The sequence below is a fragment of the Lucilia cuprina genome, chromosome 3 (genome assembly GCF_022045245.1).
Source record: "Lucilia cuprina isolate Lc7/37 chromosome 3, ASM2204524v1, whole genome shotgun sequence".
Classification (NCBI taxonomy): domain Eukaryota; kingdom Metazoa; phylum Arthropoda; class Insecta; order Diptera; family Calliphoridae; genus Lucilia; species Lucilia cuprina.
The window spans coordinates 45,332,515-45,348,823 of NC_060951.1; the positions used below are offsets into that span (position 1 = coordinate 45,332,515).

At 26.9% G+C, this 16,309-nt stretch overlaps 1 long non-coding RNA gene across 1 annotated transcript in view; it reads right to left on the reverse strand.

Annotated features, from left to right (window-relative positions):
* LOC111680573 overlaps positions 1-15,544 on the reverse strand; it is a 119,481-nt gene extending 103,937 nt beyond the window's left edge. Inside the window, exon 1 of the long non-coding RNA XR_006940402.1 lies at positions 15,488-15,544. This is a non-coding gene — a long non-coding RNA (uncharacterized LOC111680573). The remainder of the gene's footprint in view (positions 1-15,487) is intronic.
* Between the last annotated feature and the right edge of the window lie 765 nt (positions 15,545-16,309).

A 16,309-nucleotide genomic window follows, 5' to 3' on the forward strand; every position in this document is an offset into this window, starting at 1 on the left:
TATCTATCTATCTATCTATCTATCTATCTATCTATCTATCTATCTATCTATCTATATATCTATCTATCTATCTATCTATCTATCTATCTATCTATCTATCTATCTATCTATCTATCTATCTATCTATCTATCTATCTATCTCTATCTATCTATCTATCTATCTATACTATATCTATCTTTCTATCTTTCTATCTTTCTATCTATCTATCTATCTATCTATCTATCTATCTATCTATCTATCTTTCTATCTATCTATCTATCTATCTATCTATCTATCTATCTATCTATCTATCTATCTATCTATCTATCTATCTATCTATCTATCTATCTATCTATCTATCTATCTATCTATCTATCTATCTTTCTATCTATCTATCTATCTATCTATCTATCTATCTATCTATCTATCTATCTATCTATCTATCTATCTATCTATCTATCTATCTATCTATTTATCTATTTCAAACAAATGCGAAGAATATCGTTTTCTAATCAAAATTTTTTCTGCATCTGGCAGCGTTTAAAGAAAAAGATTGATCAGTAAGTCGAATTTTTCTAGTATTTCCCATAGATAAATTAACCGATCTCATCAAATAACCTCCAATCAATGCATTTTTTGCATAATTAAATAACTAAGTATGTAAACCTAAAACAAACACACGTTTTTTTTTTAACATATCAAAATTTATATAAATAAAAATGCATCAAAATGATTTGTATAACCCAGATTATAATTGTTTTTAATAATTTGCTAACAAATTTTTACAAAATGTTTAACACATAAAATGTTTTGTAATACAATTGCGGTCATAATAACAAATATTACATGTGTATGAAGATAAATAAATACCCAATATTAATTAAAGGTTTTATGATAAAAACTCACCTACACATAAATACCAGAAACTTTGTCATTAAATTGTACATTTTTTTGCAATATACTAAATGGCAAATGTATTGTACTTTTTAAAACAAATAATTATTAATATTTGATGCCATAAATAAATGAAGGCATCATCAATACATTTGAAGGCTTTAATATGAAGGTATGATGTTTACATTTATGTATTTTTTTGTTTTCTGTAAATGTTTTTAATTATAATTGTTGTTTTATAATAAAAATTAAGTTTGTGTATATGATGTTTTTGCCACAATTTAGTGGAATTAAATAATGTGTCATTATAATTGTGTGGTCAATGTAAATTGTTTACAAAATCAATTATGCATTAAAATAAAATCTACTTTACAAGATAAAACAAGCAGAGAAATATTTCTATAGAAGAAAAGGAAAATTTTCTATACAAAATTTTCTGTCTTAACAGAAAAACGAAAAAAAACATTTGATCTTAACAGACAGTTAAAAGATTCCAACAGAAAATTTTGTGTTTATGAGAGGGTCAGACAATTTTTAATAGAAAAATCTCTGTCTAATAGAAAGACTCAATATTTTCTCTTGGAAATATTCTTTTGTGACAGAAGATTTGTATAGATTTTGTCTTAACAGATAAACGGAGGATTTTCTATGTCTTAACACCCAGACAACTTTACGTAAAAAATTCAATTTCAAAACAGTCAGACGGACGACTTTATATAGAAAATTTTCTGTCTTAACACACAGACAGACGCCTTTTTATAGCAAATTTAGTGTATGAACAGACAGGCGGACGTTTTTCTATAGAAAAGACTGAATGACAAAATTTGAGTTTTTATAAAACGAGGTCCTTTTATTTAAACTTCTTTTGACGAAATAAGTCATGTTTTAATATTTTGACAAGAAATCGATTATTTAGCTCTTGTTAAGAACTAACATATTATTTTGTTCCTTTCATAATCATACAAAATTCATAATAATAACAATAAAATTACAAAAGGGAGAAGAAAAGAAAAGCACTTCATACAAAAATAATAAAGAAATGACTAAAAGATACTAACTGGTTATCATTAAAGCTTAATATTTATACACATTGTCATGTCCTTTATGACATTTTAAGGCATCATTTTTCACAAACGGACAAAAAAATATTGAAAGAATTACACACTCCTACAAGAAAACCATATTAATACAAATATATAAACAAAAACACACACATCTATACACATAAAAAAATTCTAAGATTATATGAAATGTATGTAATGTTTGCATGTGTATGTTAAATTATGAAAATGGTTTGATAGATTTAACTGGTAATAGGATTGTGATGTTGAATAATAAAGGCTCCAACAGGCACTCAAACCCACTCTTCTAAAACCATTCCTTCATCTATACACATATTTCCATCAATGACAAATGTATAGGACAAGTTAATCCGTAATAATCTGCATCATCACTAAAACACACACTCATACTCACTCATACATTCTGGCATTTGTATATGGAGTGAACAGAACTCTACAGGAAGAAGAAAAATTGATGAAAGAGAAAAATACGTAGAAAAAACAGCAAGTGGTATTTAGGAAAAAAAGGCGAAAAGAAAAGCACAGAGTAAAATATATACAAATATCATGGAAAGAAATGAAGAAAATAGATTGGTGCTAAGTGTCAAATGCGTCATGAATCAGTGTCAAGTACACTAACCCAACAAAACAGTTTCACAACAAACCAACCAAAAGAAACAAAAACAACATCAATGGAATCATCATCGTCAGCACCGCTCATCAGTGCCATCATCTATATCATCAACAACAATAACGAATACCGAGAACAACATCAAAATCATCATCAACATCATTAGAATCATCAGCAACAACAAACATTTCGCTATATCAAACAAACAACAACAATATACATCGAGTCAAAAAAAGGACTTAAATAAAAGACTAAAAAAAGAAAATAAAATGTAATCTGACATATTCCTTCTGGTCGAATGACAAAGTATTGTGTTGTGGTTTTTGCTAACATTAATCCTTGGGCCGGCATTTGTATTCATTTAAACTCTCACCCATTTTACAGGTCTTCTCTTAATATGCTAAAGATTTTGATTAAATAGGAAAAAAAGAAAATCATCAATGAAAACACAAAAAAAGCAACAACAACTGAGTAATAGGAGTAGGCCACACATATTTATGGTCAAATTTAAGGGGATATTTCGTAGTGATATGAACTTTAAGGAAATTAGTGATATCATAAGAAAATTAAAATGTTTTATTGAAAATTCCTCTCCAGTAAATGGACAGTGTTTTCTACATAAAATTGGTTTTCATATTTTCTTTAGCAAGATATGCATGTTTTTTATATAAAATTATAAAAACTTTTCAAAAAATTTCTCTATTTCCCTTTTTACGAAAAATTTCTATTTTTAATAACAATTTTTATGAAATTTTTTTAAAAATTTTCGCAAAATTTATCAAAATTTTTTATGGTTAGTGGTTAGTGTTCTGGTCTGGTAAACCGGAGGTGGTGGGTTCGATTCCCACCTGAGACACTAATAGAGGCCTAGATGTATTTCTTCGTATTTAATGTATATCAAACTAACTAACTATAGAGAATTTCTTTCTTTTATAGAAATTTTTTGAAAATGTACTTTTATAATAGCAAATTTTCGGAAGACTTCTTTTTAGATAGAAAATTTTCGAAAAGTATTTTTTTATATATTTTTTTTCTTTGATAATGTTCTTTTTTATAAATTTGAGAAAACTTTCTTTTTTCATAAATTTGCTTTGGAAAGTTTCTTTTTTTATCAAAAAAGAAATGTTTATTCTATTAAGAAAATTTTCAAATATTTGTTATTGTTATAGAAAAAAATTATAAAAATTGTTTTCTGTAACGGACGTCGGACGGACAGCTATTTATGTAAAAAAGCAGCCCACGGTTTTTGGAGATGCATACTAGCTCTAACAGTTTCATAGATGTATGAAATTTTGTATCTAATTAATATGGAAGGTGTCCAGCAGATAAACGATTTCAGCTCCAATGGAGAAGGACAGGTGTCAGAAGAGTAAACTCAAACGCACTCAACCATGAAGGAAAATCGCTGATAAATTAAATTAACTGCACTGACGACCTTGCACTACTCTCCGTTTTGCCAAATCTTAGCACATCTCTTTTGCCACTCCATTCCTAACTCCAGCCATAAAAACCATCGAACTAACATCAAAAACTATAGTTCCTACTACACTTCAAAAGTTCAAATAAAAAATCAGTTCATCCGTTTGGAACGTTTCTAAACATTGAAATTTTTATATTTTTTGTATTGGAATTTAAAATATTGACACAACATATGTACTTTTACCTTTTTACCACAGATACACATATATAGTTTTTCGGAATTTTTACATTTTGTAGGACATTTTTAAAAATCTGTTATATAAAAAAAATCTGTTATATAAAAAATTTTTTTGAAAAAGTATTTTTCACAAAAATTTCTGTTTTCCTAGTAATTTTTAGAATACTTTTATAAATATAGAAAATATTTGGTTTTTTTTAAATAAGATCGTAAAATGTCTATTTTTATACAAAATTTTTAAAGTTTTTTTATGAAAAATTTTCCGAATTTTTTTATGTGAAAAATCGTTTTTGTATGAAAATGTCAAAAAATTAGTCTGAAAATTTACTATGAAAAAATTAACTTTAACGGACTAGACGGACAGACAATTTTCTAAAATATATTTTTTTAGGACAGATGAAGAAAAATTTTCTTCTAAAAAAAAATACGTGCATATGTATACATAGGAAACTCTCCTTATATGAAAAATTACTTGAAAAACGTCAACACGTGTAAAAACGTTTGCCTAAAAAAAAACTACACAAAAAAATTATGCCGGCTCATGATGACCAAAGCCATGGACAACGACAAAAAAAGAAAAACATCATAAGAATACATGTAAAACACATCATTTATAAAGACAAATATCTGCAATAAGTTTATCTATTAAATACACAGCTTTATTCATTCAAACCAAATAACAATTGTAAAAAAAAACAGCAATAGCGAACAGAAACATATGACTTGGCAAATGATTATAAATGACTACAACAAAAGAAATTTCTGCAAAAAAAATATAAATATAAAAAATAAAGAATCAACAAAATTACGCATAAAAAATCAAAAAGAAATCGAAATTATATATTTTAGTATATAATTTAATGCCATTTAATAACACTTGACTTGAACCAATGAAAGTCCATTTTTTCTAACTTGCTGTTTAAGGCAAATAAGGGAAATTTGGCGATTAAACGTTTTTAAAGAATTTATAAAATATTTTAAATTGAAATTTCCTTTTTTTCTAATAGCTTTTAGTAATATTTTCTTATTTTTTCAATGAGTACATTGATAACAATTCATGTTTTTGTAATGTGAAGAGAAATGAAAGATTGTTGAAATATTTCATTGCATTTTAATACGATTAGAATTTCCAGTGATTTACTGGAACAATATTCATTTAGCTTAAAATCGTTTTGATTTCGGTTGCGTTAAGAAATAAATGAATTTAAATTTTAAACGGGAACTTGAGGAAAACTTAAGAAAAAGTTGGTAAAATGCACGTTTTGAAAATGAGAAGAGATGAAGATTAAAATTGTGAATTTAAAAGATAAGTTTTAAATTTTATGATTTGAGGAAAATTATATTTATATAGAAACTAACTAGAAAAAGTAATATATTTATAATAAGGTTATAAAATATTTTCTTTAAATTTTAAATTTTATATTTAATATTTACTCTTTATTATATAATATATGAATTTAATGTTAAAAATTAATCAAATATCATGCAGATATATGCACTTTCCGTTAAGTCTTTTTATACTATTTGTTATTTTAAAATCATTTAATTACCCTTAGGGCATTTATTTAATTTGAGATAATGGATGAAAATAAAAAATACAAAAGTCTGTGTATGGATTGCCTCTAGGTCATCTATAAAATCAAAGTAAATGGCGTAAAAAAAATATAGCGACATACCTACACGTATATCAAAATATGTACAGTGAAAAAAGAAAAAAAATTGTAGAAAATAATTTGATATAGAAAATCTTTAGTCTGTGTGAAAAGACAGAAAATTTTGTATAGAAAATCTTTAGTCTTTCTGTTAAGACAGAACAATTTCTATAGAAAATCATCTGTCTTTCTGATAAGACAGAACATTTTCTATAGAAAATCATCTGTCTTTCTGATAAGACAGAACATTTTCTATAGAAAATCATCTGTCTTTCTGATAAGACAGAACATTTTCTATAGAAAATCATCTGTCTTTCTGATAAGACAGAACATTTTCTATAGAAAATCATCTGTCTTTCTGATAAGACAGAACATTTTCTATAGAAAATCATCTGTCTTTCTGATAAGACAGAACATTTTCTATAGAAAATCCTCTGTCTTTCTATTAAGACAGAAAATTTTCTATAGAAAATCTTCTGTCTTTCTGATAAGACAGAAAATTTTCTATAGAAAATCTTCTGTCTTTCTGATAAGACAGAACATTTTCTATAGAAAATCTTCTGTCTTTCTGATAAGACAGAAAATTTTCTATAGAAAATCTTCTGTCTTTCTGATAAGACAGAACATTTTCTATAGAAAATCCTCTGTTTTTCTGTTAAGACAGAACATTTTCTATAGAAAATCCTCTTAAAAGATTTTTTAACTTTCATATAAGTTCCTGTTGATTTCCTCCTTTTTTGAGTCTAGCACTTTTACTTCCTTGCTCATTTCCTTCACATATTTTATCTTCATTATTATTATCGAATATTTATTTATATTTATTAAAGTAGTTACTTTACTGTAATTTACTTTTAATTACTCGTATTATATTTTAACTTCTGCAAATATTTTATATTCATTGTCAGTCATAGTACGACAACTTTCATTGGATGAGAGGACATTTTTTTTCCTTTTGCTGCACAGATTTCAAAAACGATTATTTACGTAAAACCCTTTACAGTAGTGGGAACAATAAAATAGATTTTTGCTATAAACTTATCAACAGAGTTATATGTCAATTTTTCAAAATATCACCAAATTAATATTAATCATACGCACCGGTTACCTATTTTAATTAAATTTGTTTTTAAAATACAGGGATGTTAGCATTTTCTAGCAAGAATTTGTTGTTTTATCAATATAATTAAGATTTTCTATAAAACAGTTTCTAAATCTATCTGCTTTAATATAAAGACACAGGATTTTCTGAAGAAAATATGGGTTTTTTATAAAAACTTTTCTTAACAAAAAGACCGAGGATTTTCAATAGAGAATTTTCTGTCTTAACAGACAGACCGAGGATTTTCTACAGAAAATATTCTGTCTTAACAGAAAGACAGAGGATTTTCTATAGAAAATGTTTCCAAGAAATCGCTACACTCCCCTAACACAAATATGTATTTCTTGTGAACGAAAAAAAAATATTTAAAATATTCCATTAAGGTGTTTAAGGGAAATATTTAAAAACAAGATTCTTAAGCAGTATTGTAAGGTTTCACATGGGTGTCTGTTGTTTATTTCTGGAGTTATCTCTTCGTAATCTCTGTTTGATAATGTGGCTGTTTTTCATTTTTATTGCTGTAGCCGGCTGCTGCCATGGCTGTTTGTCAGACAGCAACAACAGTAAAATTGTAATCCACTGACAGTTTTGTTTGAAGTTGTTTTTACATTCTTTTTTTTTAATTTTTTCGCCTAAGAAACCTTTGACAACCTGAACAAATTGAGGAAATATTTTTGCGGATTTGTAAAAACAAGAAATACTATGTTATAAATAATTACAGTAGATTTTTATTGTCAAGGGACTAATGTATTTTTTAGTATTTAAGGGTTTAATTAAAATTCACTATAAAATAAATCTAAAATGAACAATACATTAAACTATTTCAATCAACTAGTACGAATGATTCAATCTGGTTTAGTCTGAATTTAGATAGATAGATAGATAGATAGATAGATAGATAGATAGATAGATAGATAGATAGATAGATAGATAGATAGATAGATAGATAGATAGAAAGATAGATAGATAGATAGATAGATAGATAGATAGATAGATAGATAGATAGATAGATAGATAGATAGATAGATAGATAGATAGATAGATAGATAGATAGATAGATAGATAGATAGATAGATAGATAGATAGATAGATAGATAGATAGATAGATATATAGATACAGCTACTTAGTTAGCTGACGACGGTCTTCAGTAGGAATCGAACTTTCGTCCTACGTATTACGTACCCGCACTACGGTGTTTACCTTTCTTAACAAAGAGTTTCATAGCAAAACAAACACTGTGCTAATCCAAAATGTTACAAACGTCCAACAGCTGCCTTCTCGTTGAACCCTTACCCCCTCTCACCTTAAACTACTTACCTATACATACGAAAATTTCAAAAACGGAAATTTTTACTACATCCAGAAGGAAACGAAAAGTAGGAATAAAGAAGTATATAATCGTTCTTAAAACTAACCACTTGACTGTAACAATAATAAGAACCAGCAACATTAGAGAGCAAAACTTTTTTCCTACAATTGACTTGTAAACACTTACACAAACATACACAGAGCCATCATAATAATAAACCCAAACCTAGTCTAAAATAATACTTCTATTCAAGGAAAACAGTACATATTACTTTGGTTATATTACGTACTTTTTATTTAATTTTTTTTTCGTTTATTCGGTGAGCTCATTCAATACTTAGGAAAGAAAAAATGTTGTTGACAATTTTCTGAAGTGGTTTTCAACAGCTTCCCATTTACCATTTGTGTGTGTGAACGTGGTATACTCTTTTCGGTTTAAGGTCCTTATCAAAGTAATAGCAAAAAGTACTTTAGTCAGCAAATTTTATGAAATGTACACTTAAAGAAATTAGGAAAATGAATTTAATGTCAGTAAGAATTTGTTCCCAAATACTTTGTGAAGATGTTGATCTTTTTAAGTTTGCTATGGCACTAAATAATTTTTTTAAAGAATCTGTAATATTAATTATATTTTAATGTAATCAAATGTACTTAAAAATTAAAAATAAAAGTACTTTTAAAATTGTGTTTTGTTTGTGTACCTACTATTTTTAAATTTTTTTTTGTAGAAGTGCAATCAAATTCCATTCCTATGAAGTAACGAAAAACTCCTTCATATTTTTAGCAACCAACTTTTTCTTGAAGTGTAACATCTTATATTTGTCATGTTATTTTACGTTTAAGTTAGTTAGTATCGCTCTTTTTTGCAATATTATTTCTATGGCAAAATGACACATTTTCATTAAATGACAAAACGTACATACCTACATAAACCTTCACATAGACAACGTAGTAAAATGTTGTCGAACCAAAAACAAAACAAAAAACTATTTGTAAACTTCATTAAAACTTAAATAATCGTCATCTCTTCAAGCATCTATTTTATTGTATGTCATTCTAAATAACACTAAAAACAACAGCAACAACAAGTATAACAACTTTAACAACAGCAATAACTAGAACGATAACAAACGTTTTCTATATTTATAGAGAAACGGCAAATGGCCAAAATAGTCGATATGTTTCTATTCAATCGTGTGTTGTAACGAGTATTAAATTCTCTATCTGCCGGTGTCTCCGTTACCGCTTTTATATATCTCGCCTTTTGTTTTGAATACAAAAACAATGTCATTTTGTTTATGACCTGATATGACTGTTTGTATGATGGTGTATGCTAAATTGCCAGAGTTGCGTAGTATTTGGGATCAAGGGGACTTTAAGCATATAGTAATCATCGAGTTAGGCATACTACTAAACTTTCTGACATTACCATTACAAACAATTCTCAAAACAACCTCTACTACAATACGATTATTATTTTGACTGACTGTGTTCATATCGCTCTAATAAAAAACACTAGAGCAGGCCGGTGTTTATAAACTAAAAGATATCTTATTAACATTTTTTGGCCACGCTTTCATATAATTTGTTTTTTATGCATTCCGTCGCCATTTAACGAATAACTATACGTATGAGTTCTCACTGATTACTCATACGTATACTCCATATTAACTAGTTCCTTATGCAAACCCTTAAAATTGCTGCTAAAATCAAACGAGCTTAACGTATTATAGTGTATAGTCTAGTCTATAGTCTAGTCTATAGTCTAGTCTATAGTCTAGTCTATAGTCTAGTCTATAGTCTAGTCTATAGTCTAGTCTATAGTCTAGTCTATAGTCTAGTCTATAGTCTAGTCTATAGTCTAGTCTATAGTCTAGTCTATAGTCTAGTCTATAGTCTAGTCTATAGTCTAGTCTATAGTCTAGTCTATAGTCTAGTCTATAGTCTAGTCTATAGTCTAGTCTATAGTCTAGTCTATAGTCTAGTCTATAGTCTAGTCTATAGTCTAGTCTATAGTCTAGTCTATAGTCTAATCTAAATCCAACATTACGTGAAAAAACTTAAAATCGGTTACAGTTCTTAAAGTAGCATATTAGTTAGTTAGTTTGAAATGCATCAGGAGAGAATCGAACTCACACCTGCAGTCTTCCAGGCTAGAGCACTAATCACCAATCTAAAGAAGACCACAAAAATATCATATTACAAAATATTTGTACGATTTTTATATCATTGGCACCCCTTTCAAACACACTATTGGACATTGTAAATGTAAATATAAATTTTCATTATACAAAACAACAACAATAATAACAAAAAATCGTACTACAACACCAGTACCAATAAACACAACTATGACAAAGTCCTTAAGTAATCAGAATTTAATTGTAATGTTTTCATAACAATTTTCGATTACAGACAGTATATGACAACGACACCAACAACAAGAAAAGGAATAAAAATTCTTTCATCCAGAAACTTAAACAGCTTTTCTTACTGTCAATAAATACTTTTCTAAAAAAAACAAACTTGTTTGCTACGAAGTTTCCTTGCAAAATGAGTGGTTTAAGGTAAAATTATCTTAATGATTTTATGGTATAAATGTCTTTTGGCTTTTTTTCTCCATTCTTTTGGCATTCTAACAAAATGTCAGTAAAGAATTTTTATGGCGTTTAATTTAAGTGGTCTTCGAAGTCGTTTTGGTTTGTTTTTATGTGGTTTGTAAAACAGAAGTATTTATCAATTTATTAAAATCTCTAAGGTTTCGACAAAGAGTATTTGTAAAAAAAAGTACAAAAAAAAAAACTAATATTGTAAATTAAATTAGTTGGTTTAGTATAATTTGCCCATAATTTGTTTAATATTTATTTTGCAAAAAAATTATAAAATTTGTATTTCCCTTTCTTTTTTTAATTTATTCAATGCAAATCTATTAAACAATTTTGTATTATTGAACATTATGTTTATAATAAATTTGTGTTGTTGTTGTGCTATTTTGTATGTGTGTGTGAACAATTGTGTAATTATAATAATTGGATTAATTAATATAAATTATAATGAGATTTTTGTATATGTTTTTATTTTGTGTATTTTTATCATCTTCTTCTCCCTACAATAAATGTTGTAAAGTGCTCATAAATTGCCATTAAAATGTTTTAGTTCATTTGTCTAACCATTTTGTATTAATTTTAATTTATTTCTAGTTGCTGTTATTATTGTTGTTGTCGTCGTTTTGTTTGTATGTTTTTTTAACTATTGTCTGTTAATATGATTTAGAGTTTTCATAAATAAATATTGTATTTAATAATATTTAAAATAGCATTATAATTGCATAAATAGATTAATTTTCTTTTTTTTCTGTATTTGTGTATAAATAAAATTAAGTGTAGAAAACTAATAGAGTCATAATTATATTGGTAATTTAATTCAAACATATTGTTTGTTTAACTCTTTTTATATGAATTTAAGTACACTAATGTATGTATATGTTTGTTTATATGTGTGTGTTTGTTATACCCTATACCTCTTTAGTGGGTAGGGTATATTGGGCTTGTGCTGATGTTTGTAACGCACAATAATATTGGTCATACACCCACCTTAAAGTATACCAATCGGCTTAGAATCATTTTCTGAGTCGATTTAGCTATGTCCGTCTGTCTGTCCGTCCGTCCATGTAAACTTTGTAATCAAACTACAGGCCGCAATTTTGAAGTTAATTGATTGAAATTTGGTACATGATCTTCTATTGTCCCATGGCCGAACCCTATTGAAAATGATTAAGATCGATCTATTATTTCACCTAGCCCCATACAACTGTACCCCAGAATTGGGCTTATAAACATTGTAATCAATCTACAGGTCGCAATTTTGGAGATAATTCGATGAAATTTGGTACTGTAGACAAAACCTATTGAAAATAATCGGTACATTATTTCACTTAGGCCCCATAGAACTGAACCCGCCAAATAGGATTTTTAAGTTAATAATTATGTTTAATATACTCGTATCTCGACAAAAAGCTGCAAAACCAAGTTCTAGTCTTGTTGACCCTGATGAACTTTATAATCAGAATTCCTCTTTTGACCCCTCTAAAAACCCCAATCAAAATTTTACTTAAATATCCACAGTTTTATTAAACAATTAATGGCTTCTGTATATTCATCTTAATTGCTTATTATGAAAACTGAATCACATTTTATTCGTATACAGGTGTAGGGTATTATATGGTCAGCATCACCCGACTCTAACTTCTTACTTGTTTTTTAAATAATTTAGTTATATGTAATAATATCAAAAAAAAAAAAAAACGAAGTACTTCCAAATGAATAACATTTATCAACACTTTAAAAGTAGCACTAAGTGAAATTCTTTACCTTCTGTGGAAGTGATCTTTATTGACATTCAAAGAAGTGAATAGAATCCAATGTTTTTTAATTTAATTTATGTTAATATTATTTAAGTCATATTAGTTGTCTTCTATGATACTACAATAAAAATTACTTCCTGAGCATGATTTCAGATGTTGTGAACTTAGAATTAAATAAAAAAAACATCCCTTCTACTACAAACCTATGTTAAAATCATAATTACTTCAGGTCTTTTTCAGAACATACATGGAGTAAATTCTACTTATTTTTCGCTTCTTTGGAAGTTCTTTTTTTTTGCTGGGTTATTTTAATAATAAACAGAAATAATGTATAGCTAAACATATGAGTATGTTAAAAATTTGTAAGAATTATGTTGTTTTACGAAGATATCTGGGGTGTTCAGAAAACTGACTAATGCACATACTGACATGGCTTAACTGATTCCGTTATCTATAAGGATTCAGAATATATACTTTTTATTGCTGAGAAATGAAATTCTAAAACTACAAACGGAATGACAAACTTCTCACAAAACTAAAGGTATGAGTGTCTATATGAGACCCAAGGTTAAATATGGGCCTCTATTAATACAATAATGTTTTTAGTTACTTAGTTAGTTAGTTATTGAAAACTTTTCCATATGTATTTATAACCATAATTACTTTTTAAACGTAAACACTTTAAAACATCAAAAAACTTGACAGTTACAAAAGTAAACAATTTGAATAGAAAAAAGCAAAAATACAAGGGCATACAATTTATATAAACAATCTAAATCTTAAAAAAATATATATTTCTACAAACTTTAGTTAGTCTAAGTCACAGGTTAAATACATATACACACACACTCAACACATATATGTACATAAGGGTGGCCCCAAATTAGAAATGTATAATGTTTCTGTTCTAAAATTAAAATTTAATTCATTCTGAGATACAATTCCAATTTTTTGTCCTTAAATAAAATATTTTATATATTAAGGTCCGTTGGGATTTGTGATTTCCATGAAACATTAAAAAAAAATGGAAAAGTCTTCAAAAATTACCTTTATTCTCTGAATCAGGTCGTTCTAAAGAAAGGAACATATATAAATTAATACTAAATATTTACTACATACAAGCCGGGTCAGCCTAATGTACGTAGTATGTCTGTAACTATAAGCAATATTTTTGACAATGTAAAAAATTCATTTAAATTTTGTATTTTTTTGTTTAAAACAAAAACATTTTATAGAAATTTTCCATAAAGTATTTTTTTATAACAAATATTTGATGTACGAGCATTTTCCATTATCTTTAAATAATAAATGGCATCATTATTTTGAAATTCCTTTTTTAACAGACTCAAACATACATTACTAAACCAACTCACACATATATATGTATATTTTATATCATTTATGTATGTGTAAATTTATTACCACTTTATAAGGATTTTTCAAAACAATATTGCAAAACAGAAAAAAAAGAAATATTTACACATGAACACTTTACTTTGATTGAGGTGTTAATAGTATTCAATAATAATAAATTTACATATTTATAAATTATATTTAATCATGTTGCTCTTTTATACCTAAGTGTGTGTGTGTGTATGGCTGTGTTCATGCAGGTGTTAACATGTCTCCATATATCAATATCAATGTCCTTAAATATATATTTTTTTTGTTTTTAAAAACATGTCAAGTCATACATATTCTTTTTTCGATATTTTGTTAAATTGACACTTTTTTCTAGAAATATGTAAATTATTTATGAGTGTTTTTTAAATAATTGAGATAATTTTAATTATTTTATGCAAAAATATTTTTAAGTAACTTAAAATATTTTGTAAATATTAAATGACAATGTAATTTTCTTGTGTAAAATATGAAAAATAATGTTTAAAATAAATACAAGCAATTTAAGATGTTGATAATAAATTAGTATTTTTAAGAACAAGATTAGAAAAACATTTTGATCAACTTAATTAAAAAGTATATTTAATTTTGAGTTACATTTTTTAAAGAAAGCAACTATATGTGGTATGGACGTTTAGTACATAGTATAGTACACGCAAGCAGGTATATAGAGTGCTAGTTCTAGTTCAGTTCTAGTTCAGTTCTAGTTCAGTTCTAGTTCAGTTCTAGTTCAGTTCTAGTTCAGTTCTAGTTCAGTTCTAGTTCAGTTCTAGTTCAGTTCTAGTTCAGTTCTAGTTCAGTTCTAGTTCAGTTCTAGTTCAGTTCTAGTTCAGTTCTAGTTCAGTTCTAGTTCAGTTCTAGTTCAGTTCTAGTTCAGTTCTAGTTCAGTTCTAGTTCAGTTCTAGTTCAGTTCTAGCGAAGCAATAAAAGTATTTTATAAATGTGAAAATACATTTAATAAAAAAAGTTAACACGAAAAGGGGCGAAATCGGTCGAAAGTATATTCTATAAAATATTTTAATTCAACAATTAACAATTCTTTAAATTGCATAGTTGCATATGTATATACACAAGTCATAAATTCCATAAAAAACATTTATTGTATACATTGAATATATTCACTCACAATCTACTCAATTATTAAAAATCGGACATAATCCAAAAGTCTGCCTTTTTAACTGATTTGTACAGAATATGTAATTGTCTAATACAGTTAACTATTACTATCTGAATCTAGTCAAACTTTCCAAATTCCTGAATTTGTTAAAAGTTGAATATAACATTGCATACAAATTAAATAAAATGTCATAAAACATTTATACCAATTTTCCAACGACTTTTTCTGAATTATGCCAGTCTTGTAGTAACTGAGCGATAATTTTTTAAATGTAATAAAACAAAAAGATCAACATGTAAAAATCGTTTTCAAAGGATACATACCATTCATTCATCATTACGGATAAAATGCAATAACCAACGAACAGCTTCCCCAGCCTGCAATTGAGACAAAATGAAGTATAAAATATATTTTCAAGGAGAGTTTCATAAAAATCTTAAGAACAAATATGGGTCAATTTAAATTTATTGATTTTAAATATGTGTGTGTCTCTATTGAATTTTTTTGTTTAAATAAAATAATATTGCTTTATATTTTATAGAAGTAAAGCAAATGTACATTTGTGTGCTGTTCAATTATATTTGTTTTTAGTTATTAAGTATTTGAAATATAAACTATGCACAGAAAGGGGAAATCAAAGGAGAGATTATTATTTTAAATAAAATGCGGTTAAATTGAAATGCTTTTTCAGAGAAGGATATAAAAGATGTTAAAAAAATATTTCAAAACTAATGAATGTATTGAAATGAAGGTAGAAATATAAATATATATATGTATATAATAAATTAAAAATCTAAAAAGCTCTTTGAGAAATAACCACATAAACAACATTGGAAAAAAATTAAATAATTAATTTAAATTAATATCCTGCTGAAATGTAATTTATGTAGACTGTACTAGATCTAAACTAGAACTGATCTGAACTTGAACTGAACTAGAACTGAACTAGAACTGAACTAGAACTGAACTAGAACTGAACTAGAACTGAACTAGAACTGAACTAGAACTGAACTAGAACTGAACTAGAACTGAACTAGAACTGAACTAGAACTGAACTAGAACTGAACTAGAACTGAACTAGAACTGAACTAGAACTGAACTAGAACTGAACTAGAACTGAACTAGAACTGAACTAGAACTAGAAC